The following is a 17396-nucleotide window of genomic DNA, read 5'->3' as shown; positions in this document are numbered from 1 at the left end:
ATCAGTATCCCACTGCCAGTTATAGTCCTGCCTTACCTGGTCCCTCTTCTCTTGTGAATCTAGTGAAAATTCCTGTTTCAGACCTCGACTTGTTTACTAATTATTATTCTGCCTAACAATTTTGTCCCTACTCGTATCTCCTGGTTGTGACCTGGCTACCTGACCATTCCTGCCAGTGAGCTCAATCCAAGGACTCAGCCCAGGGTCACTGTATGAATCCAAATCCCTTTACAGGTGTTAAAGGGTGAAGAACAGGACCCCTCTAGGATCTGATAGAGTAGCCAGTCAAACTGGCCAGCAGCTATTCCATGTACTCAACCCAGGTTCCCTTTAAAATCCCTGTCTAGATTTTAAAGGGTGAAAGCCAGGGCTCCAATGGGACCTGATAGAGCAGCCAACTTCACCGGCCAGCAGCTACTACATGGAAAAAACTTAGCTTCACTGTATTAGTCCAAATCCATGTACAGGGATAAAGGGTGAAAGCCAGGGCTCCAATGGGACCTGATAGAGTAGCCAACTTCACCGGCCAGCAGCTACTCCATGGAAAAAAACTAGCTTCACTGTATTAGTCCAAATCCATGTACAGGGATAAAGGTTGAAAGTCAGGGCTCCCCTGGGATCTAATAGAGTAGCCAACTTCACCGGCCAGCAGCTACTCCATGGAAAAAACCTAGCTTCACTGTATTAGTCCAAATCCCTGTACAGAGATAAAGGGTGAAAGTCAGGGTCACCTGGGACCTAATAGAGTAGTCAACTTCACCGGCCAGCAGCTACTCCATGGTAAAAAAAACTAGCTTCACTGTAGTAGTCCAAATCCATGTACAGGGATAAAGGGTGAAAGTCAGGGCTCCCCTGGGATCTAATAGAGTAGCGAGCTCAACCGGCCAGAAGCTACTCCATGGACCCAAACCCAGGTTCACTGTAGGAGTCCAAATCCCTGTACAAGAATTAAAGGGAGAAGGCCAGGGCTCCCCTGGGACCTGAGAGTAGCCAGCTTAACCGGCCAGCAGCTACTCACTGGACTGAACCTAAGTTCACTGTATGAGTCAAAATCCCTGTACAGGAGTCAAAGGCTGAAGGTCAGGGCTCCCCTGGGATCTGATAAGAGTAACCAGCACAACCGGCCAGCAGCTACTCCATGGACTGAAACCAGGTTCACTGTATAAGTCCAAATCCCTGTACAGGGGTTAAAGGGAGAAGGCCAGGGCTCACCTGGGATCTAATAGAGTAGTGAGCTCAACCGGCCAGCACCTACTCAATGGACTCATCCCAGGTTCACTGTATAAGTCCAAATCCCTGTACAGGGGTTAAAGGGAGAAGGCCAGGGCTACCACAAAATCTGTAGCTAGCACAAATCCTGTCTACGAAAACCGCATTTAGAGCTGCCAGGAACCTCGAAAAGAGTCAGTTTACCGATGGGCATCTACAGCAAAATATTGGAGGAACACAACACAAGCGTCCTAATTTGTATCCATGCAGTAAACTAAGACGGAAGTGCAGCTCTGAAGCACAAAACTTCTGCTTCAACCAGCAAAATTGATAAAAGGTCCATTCAAGAACACATGTAAAGTAGAGACCAAGAACATATAGACTGTATGAAGCAATCACTCAACTTTAGACTCAGGATGAAAAGTATAACTATGACCATGACTTTACAAAATACATGAAAATGAAAGAAAAAAAAAAAATCAATAAAAGTACAATGCTCCACAATCTACCATTCATTGTACCATCTCGTGTTGACTCTGTGCAGATATGCGCCGCTCATAATGGAATAACCAGACGCCGCGTATTTGTGTTGGCAGGACACAATACAGATTGGCGGACCGTCGTCATACTTTGACCTCGGTCTTGTGCAAGGTTGCTCTCCGACAATTCGCTGCAATTTCCGGTTTCTTGTAATATTTCCGAGCACGGCATTGTAAGTGGTTGGGACACGGGACGAGAAATTATTTAGATTTTTCTGCTGCAGAAGGAGGGTAAATTTGTTGCGGATTTCGATGGAGAAGAAGATATCAAGCCCTTGTGTTCCGGGATTTGCTATGGAACATCGTGTTGGCGGAGCCCAATGAGTCAAACTTTCCTGGCACTACATGTAGGAGCCGGCACTACGCTAACATTAATTACTGTGTGGAAATTCAACCATCATTAAAGCGATCAGTTACATTAATCTGACAAAAATGCTGTAAATGTGTCATAGGGTAATTATTATGTATTATTAAGCGGTCTCCGTCGTTTCAACAAACTTTTCATAAATCAACACTACGAGAGATTCTAAGAAGCTTTTTAATATATGTAATCAGGAAAAATCATTTTTTTCTCCACTTATGAGTCATTTCTCCCCCCCCCCCCACCCACCTCATTCGCATACTGAAATCATCATTCAGTCTGAAAAAACTGCTGAAACCCATCCTGCTTGGAAAAGGATCAGATTACAGCTGCTTATTGAAGTCTATGGAAATGGAAAGGGGAGGCGAAGAGTGAGAAAGAGATGCACAGACCTGTGCTGTTGCTTTCTAGTAATTGTTTCATCTCACCCAATGCTGCATTCAAAGCTACACTGCTAACTACCGCTGTATAATGTCTTTACTGGTCCTACTTTCTAGTAAGTGCTTTATGTCACCCCAATGCTGGATTCACAGCGACAACGCTCACTACTGCTATAAAATGTCCTCTCTGCTCATGCATTTTAGTAAGTGTTTTATCTCATCCCAATGCTGTATTAACATCTACACTGCTCACTACTGCTGTATAATGTTCTACCTTTTCCTGCTTTTTAGTAAGTGTCTTATTTTATCCCAGTGCAAAAATACTAGAAAGCAGGAAAAATGAGAACATTATACAGCAGTAGTGAGCAGTGTATTTTAGCACTGGGATAAAATAAGACACTTACTAGAAAGCAGGAAAAATGAGAACATTATACAGCAGTAGTGAGCAGTGTATTTTAGCACTGGAATAAAATAAGACACTTACTAGAAAGCAGGAAAAATGAGAACATTATACAGCAGAAGTGAGCAGTATATTTTAGTCCTGTGATAAAATAAGACACTTACTAGAAAGCAGGAAAAATGAGAACATTATGCAGCAGTAGTGAGCAGTGTAAGTGTCTTATCTCACCTCAATGCTGCATTCAAAGCTACACTGCTAACTACTGCTATATGTAGCGCCGGCGTCCCTGCCCTCTGCTAGGCAGGGACGCTGTTCCCCTCACCTCTCTGCTCCGTGCCCGGCGTCCTCCTCCCGCTCTGCTGGCAGCGCGCGCTCCTTCCCGGCCACTGTGCTTAGGGCGCGCGCGCGCGCTCTCCCTCCCTCTTAAAGGGGCCGTGCGCGCCGTCCTAAGGAGTCCCCGGCCAATGGCCGGAGGACTTCACCATATATAAGGCACCTCCTCCAAAATGGAGGTGCCCGAGCAATGTTGTTGCACTGTTTACTACTCTGCTTCAGCCCTCAGGTCCCGTTGCCAGTTACCTGCCAGTTACCTGCCAGATTCCTGCCTGATTATCTGCTACCTGCCTGCTAGTCTGAGGTCCGACGGTCTGCCTTACTACTCCTGTCAGTCTGTCTAAGGACCAGTCTGCCCGCTCACCTGGGAGCGCACATCAGCCACCTGCCTGCTTGCCCGAGGTCCGACGGTCTGCCTTCCAACTCCTGTCAGTCTGTCTATGGACCAGCTTGCCCGCTCACCTGGGAGCACACACCTGCTACCTGCCTGCTAGTCTACCTGGAGGCTCCGCCGTCACGTGCTGTGACCACCTGCCTGTCCAGTGACTCCTGCTCGCTCACCTGGGAGCGCTCATCTGTTGCCTGTCTGCTAGCCTACCTGGAGGCTCTGCCGTCACGTGCTGTGACCACCCGCCTGTCCAGAGACTTCTGCCCGCTCACCTGGGAGCGCTCATCTGCCGCCTGTCTGTTGGTCTTCCTGGAGGCTCCGCCGTCACATGCTGTGACCACCCGTTCATCCAGAGACTCTCGCCTGCTCACCTGGGAGCTCACGTCTATCATCAGCCGCCACAGGTCGTACCAACCCTTTACCTAGAGACTGCCCCGGTCACTTGCCGTGACCATCTGCCCGTTCATCCAGAGACTGCCCCGGTCACTTGCCGTGACCATCTGCCCGTTCATTCAGAGACTGCCCCGGTCACTTGCCGTGACCATCAGCCCGTTCATCCAGAGACTGCCCCGGTCACTTGCCGTGACCTCCAGCCCGTTCACTCAGAGACTGTCCCGGTCACCTGCTGTGACCTCCTGCCAGTCTTCCCTGGTCGCCACCCGCTCCCTTACAAGGACTGCCCCCTTGTATTGTAGCCCAGAGGTTCCGCCTCCCAGACCCGTTACAGTTTGCTCGGGCCATGGAACCCGGTGGCACCCAAGCTCCCTCGCTCTCGGACCTGTGTCATGAACTGTCCCGTCAAAGGTCCCAACAGGAGTCCATCCTGGGTCACCTGCGGAATGTCAATACTCGCCTGGACACTCTGACTGCTCCACCAGCAACCTCCGCCAGTGCCATGTCTCGCAATCCGGCAGCTCCGCTGCCCACTAATACCATGGTATCCTACCCCGGACCCCGGCTTTCTGCACCCCCTCGCTTCGGAGGCGACTCCGCCCAGGCTCGGGGCTTCATAAATCAGTGCACCCTGCACTTTGAACTATTGTCCCACCAGTTTAACTCCGACCGGGCCAAAATTGCATTCATCATGTCCCATCTCACCGGGGAGGCCCTGGCCTGGCTAAATCCTCTATGGGAGAGAGGAGACCCCCTGGTGTCCAACTTGCCTGCTTTTCTCACGGCTTTCCGGAAAGTCTTCGACGAACCCGGACGGAAGACCTCATCCGCATCATCACTGCTACGCCTCCGTCAGGGAAGTCTCACCGTGGGCCAATATGCCATACGGTTCCGTACCCTTGCCTCGGAGCTGGCCTGGGATAACGACGCTCTGGTATCCGTCTTCTGGGAGGGTCTGTCCGGCCGTATTAAAGATGAACTTGCCGGTCGGGACATTCCTACCACTCTCGATGACCTAATAACTCTTGCCACCCGGATTGACCTACGGTTCCAGGAGCGTGCCAAAGAGGTCACCCGTGAGAGGAGGTTTCCACGTCTAGCTCCTACTTTTCAGAAACCCGTCACTCCCTCCGTCTCTACCCAGGTACACTCTCCTGAGTCTATGCAGGTCGACCAGACCAAGATGGTCAAAACCCGTCAGGACTTACGCCGTGCCGAGGGGAGCTGCTTCTACTGTGGCAGTAAGGAGCACCGGATCCGTGCCTGCCCGGAGAGGTCGGGAAACGCCTGTGTCTAGGTTCGCTCAGAGAGCTCAACCTAGACAAGAAGAAATCCTCTCCATCTCTGCTGCTGTCAGTCTCAATCGTCTGCGGGGAGAACCGTTATTTCGAACTAGCCCAACTTGACTCTGGAGCAGCCGGGAGTCTTATTTCACAGTCCCTGGTAGAGAAATACCGCATCCCCACCAAACCTCTGGCTGTACCCTTGTCTGTTGCTGCCGTGGATGGGGGCCTCTTACCACGCCCCATCCAACTCATCACCGAATCCATTACTCTGCAGGTGGGAATGCTGCATTCTGAGAGTATCTCCTTTCATGTTCTGCCTGGACTCTCTCACGCCCTCTTGCTAGGCCTACCTTGGCTCCAGAGACATGCACCCGTGCTTGACTGGCAGACCGGAGAAGTCCTTCGCTGGGGACAGGACTGCCATAAGACCTGTCTGGTTCCCGTCCATCCCGTCCGTCCTTCTCCTACCCCAGCTAATCTACCTGGACTTCCGATTCCTTATTGGTCTTATGCTGATGTGTAGCACCCTGAGGATTCGGCTGCTACAGGGGTATTGCACCTCAACCCAGAGGTGTGATATTCCACTCCCGGGTAAGGATGGAGTGTGGACCTGAGCTCGGTAGGCTGCATGCACTACACACATCCCATTTCCGAGGAGCAGACCAACGGTACTCCCACTTAGAAATGTGCAGGTACGACCGAGTCTGTTCCTGGCTGGAGTGGGAGGGGGGTGGTACATCCCAAGTAGTGTAGGGGCAGATAGGGGGAGCAGCCTGGGTAAAGTTAGGAGCTCATTGGGTGCTGGTCACCTGAGCTCACACATAGAGGGTGTATATAAGGTGGGCACCATCAAAGAACAGGGTCAGTCTGTCAGAGTAAGAAGCAGAGGTCCAGATGAGCCTGCAGAGAGAGAGTGGAGCAGAGAAGGAAAGACCCAGAGGGGACAAAGAGAGGACTCTGAGAACCCAAATTCAATCCCCGGGTGAAGAGTCGGCAATAGGGTACCGGATCCCAAACTGGTGGGGGCAAAAGCACACCCTAGCCAGAGACCGGAGGCCGTGGGCAGCGTCTGCCACGGCCACCCACCACATCCACCCCGAAGGCAAACCACGTGGAGGGTCAGGGAACCCAAGGCCAAGGGTCTCCCAACAGAAGGCCCGAGGGAGCTGGACCTAGGTGGATCACTAGTGGGGACGGCCAGAGGAAAGGACAGAAGGAGAGCTCAGGGTCACGCTCCGGACTTGTTTGGGGGTTTGCTGAATCCAGGACCTGGTGGACGCAGCACGGCTCGGGTGGTCACTTGAAGCTGGAGTGACCGGAACATCAGCAGTGAGTAAATACCCTAAACTGCACAACCCGACTCTGTCTTCACTTAACATCTATGCTGCACCACCACAACCCCCATCCTCTGCACCTGACCCCCTGAGGCTATACCCCACCCGTTGGGGGTTATACTACCAAAAGCTGCACCAACACCATCAGCCTCAGCGGACCCTGCTGCAGCGGCGGCCGTAGTGACCGCAATACAACGGGTGGCGTAGTCGACATTAAGAACTTTATAACATCTGTAGGACTGCCACATACTCTGAGCTTGACACCCTGGGCACGGACCGGGTCACAGCCACTCGGAAGACTACAACTCCCATCTGATCCGGCTCCGGGTATTCCCCTAAAGAATATGGCCCAGGGGGCGCGTCAACTTTGGCGTAGTCGGCAGGATTACGTGCCCGCAACACCCGGGTACTGCGTGCCTGAAGAAAAGAACAAGTTTACCTCAAAAAGAAGTCTCCTGCCGGTTCCGGAGGGTCCCCGCCATCGGACTCCGTCACAGATCGATTCCCGCCGGTTGTCCGCCATTAACAGCTTTTTCCCGCCATCTGCAGAGTTTCCCGCCACTGGGAGACGATTCCCGCCATTTCCAAAGGTTTCCCGCCTTGGAAGAGCGGACGCCATTATGGGCGTGCCAGAGGGTGGCAAGAGGCCACCTCCCATCGTGGGCCAGGACCGAAAATGGCGCCAAAAGTGGAAACCGCCCCCACCAACAGAGACTGTGATGCTAGAGGTGTCTGTCAGCGTGAAAGAACTGCCCCTGGAGCTGACAATCACCAAGTGGCCCCGGGACCGCCCTCGATGTGGGAGGACTGAGAAGAAGAGAACAAAGATGGGTGTCGCTTGGAGCAGTCTGGAGAGAGCGCACCCGGAGGCAAGAAGCCTGGAGAAGAGTTTCGGAGGAGCTTACTCGGAGATGGCGAGAAAGCAGAGCAGCACCGGCCCGTTGGCCAGGAGCCTGCTAGAAACAGAGGAGGGAGAGCAGAGCAGCACCGGCCCGCTGGCCAGGAGCCTGCTGGAAACAACAGAAGGAGAGCAGAGCAGCACCGACCCGTTGGTCAGGAGCCTGCTGGAAGCAACGACCCCACTAGGCCTAGTGGAGGTCCTAGCACAGCTCCCCCGAGATCGGGAGTGTGCGCAGACCGCTCTGGAGGGCCTCGCAAGGAGGATGGCCCGGGTGCAGCGAGAGACGTTGGCGGAGTGGAGCCGAGAGATGGCCCAGCAGACCGAGACCCGTCAGCGGAGCACGCCACCCAAGACGAGGAGACAGACCGCCTCTGAGGATGGCGCAGGAGGACTGAAGGCCGGAGACGGCGCCGAGAAGGGAGCCGAACGAATGGAGGCAGGTAAAGGGGACGTCTATACCCCAAACCGGGAAACCGCGTACCTGCCCCAGCTCCCCGTCGCAGAGCCCGAAGTCTATCCTGCCGTGCCCGTCGCTGCAACGTCACCGCCACAGACTAGGCCTCAACCGGAAGCCGCAGCCGCGACCCCTGTGACGTCATACGCCTCGACCCCGAGCGTGACCAAGCAGGAAGTACCACCAGCCTGGTCGCAAGGCCTAGTACCCCCGGGCGCCGCAATACCAACAGCGCCCCCTACCTCCGCGGAGCCACCGGCCTGGTCGCAAGGCCAAGTAGCCCAAGGCGCCGCCGTCCTTACGGTGCCCTTCACTTTCCAGGTGCCCCAGGCCTGGCCGCAAGGCCTGGGCAACCCGGGCGCCGCCACCACCACCGCGCCCATAAGACCAAGAGTGCCGCATCTGGGAGAAGATCTGTTCTGAAGCTAAAGGTAACCACCAAGAAAGAGCAGGAGGACGTCGTCGTTAAGTACAGCAGAGTACAAGCTGTATATAGTTGCCCGTCGGGGCACAGTGAACTGTTGATAATATAGTCCCCGTTGGGACCAGCAAGTGTGAACTGTTTACCCGTTTATCCCTTAAATACCTGGCCGAGGACTGAGAGCGGCCATATCCCTGTATATAGTTGCGCGTCCTAAAGCGCCCCCTACCGGTTTTATAGGAAAACCATTTTTCTAAGAGACTGTCGCACTTTTCCCGGACACACGTTGCACAGTGTCCGGAGGAGGAACCAGAAAAAGAAGAAAGAATGTTTATATGAAAAGTTTTATACGATGTTTTATTATGTTTATGTTTATGAAAAAAAAATGTATGTTTGTGGATGTTTTTGTCTTACAGCCCGAGGACGTGCTGTGATTTACCAGGGGGGAATGTAGCACCCTGAGGATTCGGCTGCTACAGGGGTATTGCACCTCAACCCAGAGGTGTGATATTCCACTCCCGGGTAAGGATGGAGTGTGGACCTGAGCTCGGTAGGCTGCATGCACTACACACATCCCATTTCCGAGGAGCAGACCAACGGTACTCCCACTTAGAAATGTGCAGGTACGACCGAGTCTGTTCCTGGCTGGAGTGGGAGGGGGGTGGTACATCCCAAGTAGTGTAGGGGCAGATAGGGGGAGCAGCCTGGGTAAAGTTAGGAGCTCATTGGGTGCTGGTCACCTGAGCTCACACATAGAGGGTGTATATAAGGTGGGCACCATCAAAGAACAGGGTCAGTCTGTCAGAGTAAGAAGCAGAGGTCCAGATGAGCCTGCAGAGAGAGAGTGGAGCAGAGAAGGAAAGACCCAGAGGGGACAAAGAGAGGACTCTGAGAACCCAAATTCAATCCCCGGGTGAAGAGTCGGCAATAGGGTACCGGATCCCAAACTGGTGGGGGCAAAAGCACACCCTAGCCAGAGACCGGAGGCCGTGGGCAGCATCTGCCACGGCCACCCACCACATCCACCCCAAAGGCAAACCACGTGGAGGGTCAGGGAACCCAAGGCCAAGGGTCTCCCAACAGAAGGCCCGAGGGAGCTGGACCTAGGTGGATCACTAGTGGGGACGGCCAGAGGAAAGGACAGAAGGAGAGCTCAGGGTCACGCTCCGGACTTGTTTGGGGGTTTGCTGAATCCAGGACCTGGTGGACGCAGCACGGCTCGGGTGGTCACTTGAAGCTGGAGTGACCGGAACATCAGCAGTGAGTAAATACCCTAAACTGCACAACCCGACTCTGTCTTCACTTAACATCTATGCTGCACCACCACAACCCCCATCCTCTGCACCTGACCCCCTGAGGCTATACCCCACCCGTTGGGGGTTATACTACCAAAAGCTGCACCAACACCATCAGCCTCAGCGGACCCTGCTGCAGCGGCGGCCGTAGTGACCGCAATACAACGGGTGGCGTAGTCGACATTAAGAACTTTATAACATCTGTAGGACTGCCACATACTCTGAGCTTGACACCCTGGGCACGGACCGGGTCACAGCCACTCGGAAGACTACAACTCCCATCTGATCCGGCTCCGGGTATTCCCCTAAAGAATATGGCCCAGGGGGCGCGTCAGATGTCTTTAATAAAAAGGAAGCAGAGACACTACCTCCTCATAGACCATACGACTGCCCTATCGACCTGTTACCTGGTACTACTCCTCCCCGTGGGCGTATTTATCCTTTATCCGCTGCTGAGACCCGGTCGATGTCCGAATATATTGAGGAGAATCTGGCCAGGGGATTCATCCGGAAATCTACCTCCCCGGCGGGAGCAGGCTTCTTTTTCGTCAAAAAGAAGGATGGCTCTCTCCGTCCCTGTATAGACTATAGAGGCCTTAACCAGATCACGGTGAAGAATAAGTACCCCCTTCCGCTCATTCCGGAGTTATTTGATCGTCTGAGGGGGGCTAGAATCTTCACCAAACTGGACCTCCGTGGGGCGTACAACCTGGTTCATATCCGTCAGGGGGATGAATGGAAGACGGCATTCAACACCCGGGACGGCCACTATGAATATCTGGTAATGCCCTTTGGTCTCTGTAACGCTCCTGCCGTCTTTCAAGACTTGGTCAATGACATCTTCCGGGACCTTCTCTACTCCTGCGTAGTGGTGTACCTGGACGACATCTTGGTCTTATCTCCGGATCTCCAGACTCACCGTTAGGTCCTGCTCAGGCTCAGGCAGAATCACCTCTTCGCTAAATACGAGAAGTGCCTCTTTGAGCAGACCTCGCTTCCGTTTTTGGGCTACATTATTTCTCAGACCGGCCTACGAATGGATCCAGAGAAACTGTCTGCCATCGAGAAATGGCCTCGACCGGAGGGGTTGAAGGCCATTCAGCGATTCCTGGGCTTCGCCAACTACTACCGCCTCTTCATACCACACTTCTCTTCCCGGACTGCCCCAATTTCCGCGCTCACCCGTAAGGGTACTAATCCCAAAGAGTGGCCGCCCGAAGCAGAGGAGGCCTTTCTTTCCCTAAAACAGGCCTTCTCTTCCGCCCCGGTGCTGCATCGCCCGGACGGCAACAAGCAGTTCTTCCTGGAAGTTGACGCCTCCTCCTCTGGAGCCGGAGCGGTACTTACTCAAAAATCATCTTCCGGGAGAATGGTAACTTGTGGCTTCTTCTCCAAACTCTTCTCCTCTTCTGAGCGCAACTATTCCATAGGAGACCGAGAGTTATTGGCCATCAAACTGGCATTGGAGGAGTGGCGTTACCTACTCAAGGGGGCTCTTCACCCGGTAATAATTTACACTGACCACAAGAACTTGGCTTACCTCCAGCATGCCCAGAGACTTAACCCGCGCCAAGCCCGGTGGTCCTTGTTTTTTGCTCGCTTTGATTTTGTTCTTCATTTTCGCCCGGCTAACAAAAACGTCAAAGCAGATGCCTTGTCCCGATCCTTTTTGGTGTCCGATCTCGAGGAAGAACCTAAACATATCATCGATCCCGCCAGAGTAATGCAGGTGGCTCCCGTGAGCCTAAATCGTCTCCCTCCCGGTAAGACGTTCGTATCAGTACCTGATCGGGAGAAGATCCTACACTGGGGTCACTCGTCTAAACTAGCTGGCCACGCCGGTCAGAAAAAAACCCTCCAGCTTATTGCCCGGCACTACTGGTGGCCTACCCTGCACAAGGACGTAATAGACTTTGTTTCTGCCTGTGTGTCCTGCGCCCGCAACAAAGTCCCGAGACACCTGCCAGCCGGTCGCCTTCTTCCGCTTCCTGTGCCTGCTGCCCCCTGGCAGCATATTGCTATGGACTTCATAACTGATCTCCCCGTCTCTGCCGGTTGTACGGTCATTTGGGTGGTCGCTGACCGCTTTTCCAAGATGGCTCACTTTATTCCCCTGCCTGGCCTCCCGTCTGCACCCGAGCTGGCTAAAGACTTTATCCGCCACATCTTCCGTCTTCATGGCCTGCCCCTCCACATCGTGTCGGATCGTGGGGTACAGTTCACCTCACGTTTCTGGAGAGCCACTTGTAAACTGCTAGACGTCACCCTGGACTTCTCTTCCGCTTACCACCCACAGTCCAATGGTCAAGTGGAGCGGATCAATCAGAACCTGACCAGTTACCTCCGGCACTTCGTTAATGCCCATCATTCTGACTGGGTGGATCTCCTACCATGGGCCGAGTTCTCCTATAACAATCACGAGAGCGAATCCTCCTCCAAATCCCCGTTTTTTGTAGTCTTCGGTCAGCATCCTCGGATTCCTTTTCCTGTCTCCACCTCTGTGGACAACCCGGCTGCGGAATCTCTCGTTAGCAAATTTTCCTCCATTTGGGAGAGTACCCGATCTGCACTCCTTCAGTCGTCCGAACGGATGAAAAGACACGCTGACAAAAAACGCCTGGATCCTCCACAATTTCGTCCTGGAGATAAAGTCTGGCTCTCGTCTAAATATGTCCGACTCAAGATACCTTCTTACAAGTTAGGGCCTCGGTTCATCGGTCCTCTGGAGGTCATCAGTCAGATCAACCCGGTGGCCTACAAATTAAAACTCCCGGCCAACTTACGGATCCCTAACTCCTTCCATGTATCTCTCCTCAAACCTGTGGTACTTAACTCTTTTTCCAAGTCTACAGGTACGCCTCCTGCTCCGGTTTCTGCTGAGGACGAGTTTGAGGTAGAGAACATTCTTGCCACCAAAAGGGTAAGAGGAAAGACCTTTTTTCTAGTAGATTGGAGGGGGTTTGGTCCTGAGGAGAGAACGTGGGAGCCCCGGGAGAACATCCATGCCCCTCTTATCCTAGCTAAATTTCTGTCTGGCCTAAAAAAGGGGGGGCCTAAAGGGGGGGGTACTGTAGCGCCGGCGTCCCTGCCCTCTGCTAGGCAGGGACGCTGTTCCCCTCACCTCCCTGCTCCGTGCCCGGCGTCCTCCTCCCGCTCTGCTGGCAGCGCGCGCTCCTTCCCGGCCACTGTGCTTAGGGCACGCGCGCGCGCTCTCCCTCCCTCTTAAAGGGGCCGCGCGCGCCGTCCTAAGGAGTCCCCGGCCAATGGCCGGAGGACTTCACCATATATAAGGCACCTCCTCCAAAATGGAGGTGCCCGAGCAATGTTGTTGCACTGTTTACTACTCTGCTTCAGCCCTCAGGTCCCGTTGCCAGTTACCTGCCAGTTACCTGCCAGTTACCTGCCAGATTCCTGCCTGATTATCTGCTACCTGCCTGCTAGTCTGAGGTCCGACGGTCTGCCTTACTACACCTGTCAGTCTGTCTAAGGACCAGTCTGCCCGCTCACCTGGGAGCGCACATCAGCCACCTGCCTGCTTGCCCGAGGTCTGACGGTCTGCATTCCAACTCCTGTCAGTCTGTCTATGGACCAGCTTGCCCGCTCACCTGGGAGCACACACCTGCTACCTGCCTGCTAGTCTACCTGGAGGCTCCGCCGTCACGTGCTGTGACCACCTGCCTGTCCAGTGACTCCTGCCCGCTCACCTGGGAGCGCTCATCTGCTGCCTGTCCGCTAGCCTACCTGGAGGCTCTGCCTTCACGTGCTGTGACCACCCGCCTGTCCAGTGACTCCTGCTTGCTCACCTGGGAGCGCTCATCTGCTGCCTGTCCGCTAGCCTACCTGGAGGCTCTGCCTTCACGTGCTGTGACCACCTGCCTGTCCAGTGACTCCTGCTCGCTCACCTGGGAGCGCTCATCTGCTGCCTGTCCGCTAGCCTACCTGGAGGCTCTGCCTTCACGTGCTGTGACCACCCGCCTGTCCAGAGACTTCTGCCCGCTCACCTGGGAGCGCTCATCTGCTGCCTGTCTGCTAGCCTACCTGGAGGCTCTGCCTTCACGTGCTGTGACCACCCGTTCATCCAGAGACTCTCGCCTGCTCACCTGGGAGCTCACGTCTATCATCAGCCGCCACAGGTCGTACCAACCCTTTACCTAGAGACTGCCCCGGTCACTTGCCGTGACCATCTGCCCGTTCATCCAGAGACTGCCCCGGTCACTTGCCGTGACCATCTGCCCGTTCATTCAGAGACTGCCCCGGTCACTTGCCGTGACCTCCAGCCCGTTCACTCAGAGACTGTCCCGGTCACCTGCTGTGACCTCCTGCCCGTCTTCCCTGGTCGCCACCCGCTCCCTTACAAGGACTGCCCCCTTGTATAGTAGCCCAGAGGTTCCGCCTCCCAGACCCGTTACACTATATAATGTCTTTACTCATCCTACTTTCTAGTAAGTGTTTTATATTACCCCAATGCTGGATTCACAGCGACAATGCTCACTACTGCTATAAAATGTCCTCCCTGCTCATGCTTTCTAGTAAGTATTTTATCTCATCCCAGTGCTGCATTCAAAGATACACTGCTCACTACTGCTGTATAATGTCCTCTCTTTTCTAGCTTTTTAGTAAATGTATTATTTTATCCCAGTGATAAAATACACTGCTCACTACTGCTGTATAATGTCTTCATTTTTCCTGCTTTCTAATAAGTGTCTTATCTCACACCAGTACTGGATTCACAGCTACACTGCTCACCTCTGCTACATCATGTCCTCATTACTCCAGCTTTTTAGTAAGTATTTTATCTCATCCCAGTACTGTATTCACATCTACATTGCTCACAACTGCTCCATAATGCTCCCTCCTATTCCTGCTTTCTAGTAGGTGTCTCATCTCACCCAAATGCTGCATCCAAAGCTACATTGCTAACTACTGCTGTATAATATCCTCATTGGTTCTACTTTCTAGTAAGTGTTTAAGTCACCCCAATACTGGATTCACAGCGACACTGCTCACTACTGCTATATAATGTATACTACTTGCTCCTGCAGTCTAGTATTTTATCTCATCCCAGTGCTGGATTCACATCTACACTGCTCACATTATACTGCTGTATAATGCTCCCCCCTCTTCCTGCTTTCTAGTAAGTGTCTTATGGTGGTTAAAGGGAATCTGTCAACAGGTTTTTGCTATGCCATCTGAGAGCACCATGATGTAGGGGAAGAGCCTGATTCCACTTATGTGTCACTTACTGGGCTGTGTGTTGCTGTTTCAGTATAATCAGTCATTTATGATCAGGAGATTATCACTACCAGACTAGGTGTCTTGTGCCTGGTAGTCCAACCTCGCCTCACCACCGATAAGCAGCTCTGTCTCACTGTGATTCTATCACATCTGCTGCAACCAATAAACTAAGTGATACATCACTGCAATCAGCGTCTCTGCCCCTACATCATGCTGCTGTCAGATTACATAGCAAAAACCTGCTGACAGATCCCCATTAAAGTGCATAGAGTTGTGTAGGTTCACCTATTACTGCTGGTAGTCCTCCCCCTACAGCCAATAGAAACAGAAAGCCGGGTGGAAAGCTATTTCCATTGCCTGCTCCGCAGCGCTCAGTGGATCGCTATGGCTGTAAGGAGATAACTGAGCGCGGGAGACCAGCAGCACTATATAAGAAAATGTCATTACTGTCCAAAACGCGTAAAGTGTCGCATCTCTTGGAACTCCCATTTTTATTCATTGTATTTCTAATAAAGCTAAAAAAAAAGTTAGAATTATTATTATTTTTTTTTTTATGCAACTTTTTCACTTTTTCATTGTTCACTCGTGGATACCGGCCCGAAGATCCCAGCAGCAATCTAATATCAGAATTGACGGATATTTTCTATGGCATTGTGCTCAGCTGATGTTTTTTTTTTTTCTTTTTATGATGTAAGTTAAGGATTTTTCTTTCACTCTGACAGGTTCCCTATACCTGCACCACGTGGTTTATTTTTTAAGTTATTTTTCATAGAGTAATCAAAGTTTGATACAATTGTATCCCTTTGTCTCAACTGTATCTATTTCTCAGCTAAGATCAGGAGTCCAAGCGATGCTGCCCCCCGAGTGTGAACTGTGTTCTCATTCATCACTGCAAGTAGAGATCTTGAAAGTTGTGAGAACTTAAAACAAAAAAGTTTTATATTGTGAATAAGTCTCATTACCTTCTTTCCAGCATCACAGATATTGACTGCTTAATCCCCAAATAATGTATTCCCCTGACTGGGGCTCCAAAAATGAATTCAATCTCTGGACTCCCACCCCAGAGTCAAATTCCAACTAAATTCCTTCCCTAGACTTGAAAGTCACGAAATTAATCCAGACTCCCAATTAGACCGAAATTAATTCAAAACTCAAATTTTAATTTAGACTCCAACCCCTGACCACTTCTAAAATGATTTTATGGTGTTGTCATCCGTGCCCTCACCATCCTAAAAACCACAACCAGCAGAAAGACAATTCCAAACCCAATCTGGATGAATGACGGCACAAAATCTAGTTTGGGAGGAGAGCAATTTCAGAACCTAAAATTAACTAAAAATGGAATTCAGAATGTAGATCCATACTCCAAAAATGTATTCAAACCCCTTAATAAATTTAGACCACAAATTAAATCAATATCCAGACCCCAAAACTAAATTGGAACCCTTTTCCCAACTCCAAATATAATTTAGTTCTAAGAGCAAAAAAATTAATCCAGACACGAGGCCTTAAAAATAATTTAGACCAGAGATCCCTAAAAAATTCAAACCACATACCAAACCCTAAATTAATTATGATGACCTCTAAAATAAGTTAAAGAGGTTGTCCAGGCTTGGGGCTGAAGTCTGCAGTCACTCTACGTGACTGCAGACTTGTGAATCCTCACAGCGCACACACTGCATGCTGTCAGGATTTTCCGGTGTCGACGCCCTTGTGATTTGCAAACTTCTGGACACATTACGACTAGACGTGTTCATACTCCCTCAATTCACTTGTATTGAGCGAGACCATGCATGTCTAGTCGGCATGTGACTGCATGTAAGCAAATGGCAAACTTGCAGTCACCGGCCTGCCCACTTGGCACCGGAGAATCCCGACAGTGTGCAATGTGCGCGCTATGAAGATTCACAAGTCTTCAGACTTGAACCCCAAGCGTGGACAACCCCTTTAAGACTCCAGATAAGACCCCATGATAAAATCAAACCCAGATCAAACCTCCATCTAGACCCGGAAATTTATCCAGACCTCTAACTAAACTCCAACCTCAAAAGTAATCAAAACCCCAGAATAAACCAAAAAATAAACTAAGGTCCCAAAGCTCTAAATAAATCCAGACAGCAGAACAGACCCCCACAAATAAATCCAGATACCAGAATAGACCCCACAAATAAATCCAGATTCCAGAATAGACCCCACAAATAAATCCAGATACCAGAATAGACCCCACAAATAAATCCCGATACCAGAATAGACCCCACAAATAAATCCAGATACCAGAATAGACCCCACAAATAATTATGACCCCGAACAAAATCCTAAAATTAATACAAAAACCACAAAACAAAACTTTAGAATCAATTCAGACCTCTAATAAGACCCCACAATTAATTCAGATCTCTGACCCCTAACAAACCTTAGTCCCAAAATTAATCCAGATCCCCACAGACCCCAAAACTAATGCAAACCC

General features: G+C 51.5%; 1 protein-coding gene across 2 annotated transcripts in view; it reads right to left on the bottom strand.

The window, feature by feature from the left end:
* Positions 1–17396, bottom strand: part of SLC9A3 (solute carrier family 9 member A3) — an 83559-nt gene that overhangs the window by 19427 nt on the left and 46736 nt on the right. The window lies entirely within an intron of this gene.

Source organism: Phyllobates terribilis, unplaced genomic scaffold, assembly GCF_046119375.1.
Source record: "Phyllobates terribilis strain yellow unplaced genomic scaffold, ASM4611937v1 Scaffold_2__4_contigs__length_985480577, whole genome shotgun sequence".
NCBI lineage: Eukaryota > Metazoa > Chordata > Amphibia > Anura > Dendrobatidae > Phyllobates > Phyllobates terribilis.
This window is presented reverse-complemented; position numbering and strand designations above follow the sequence as displayed.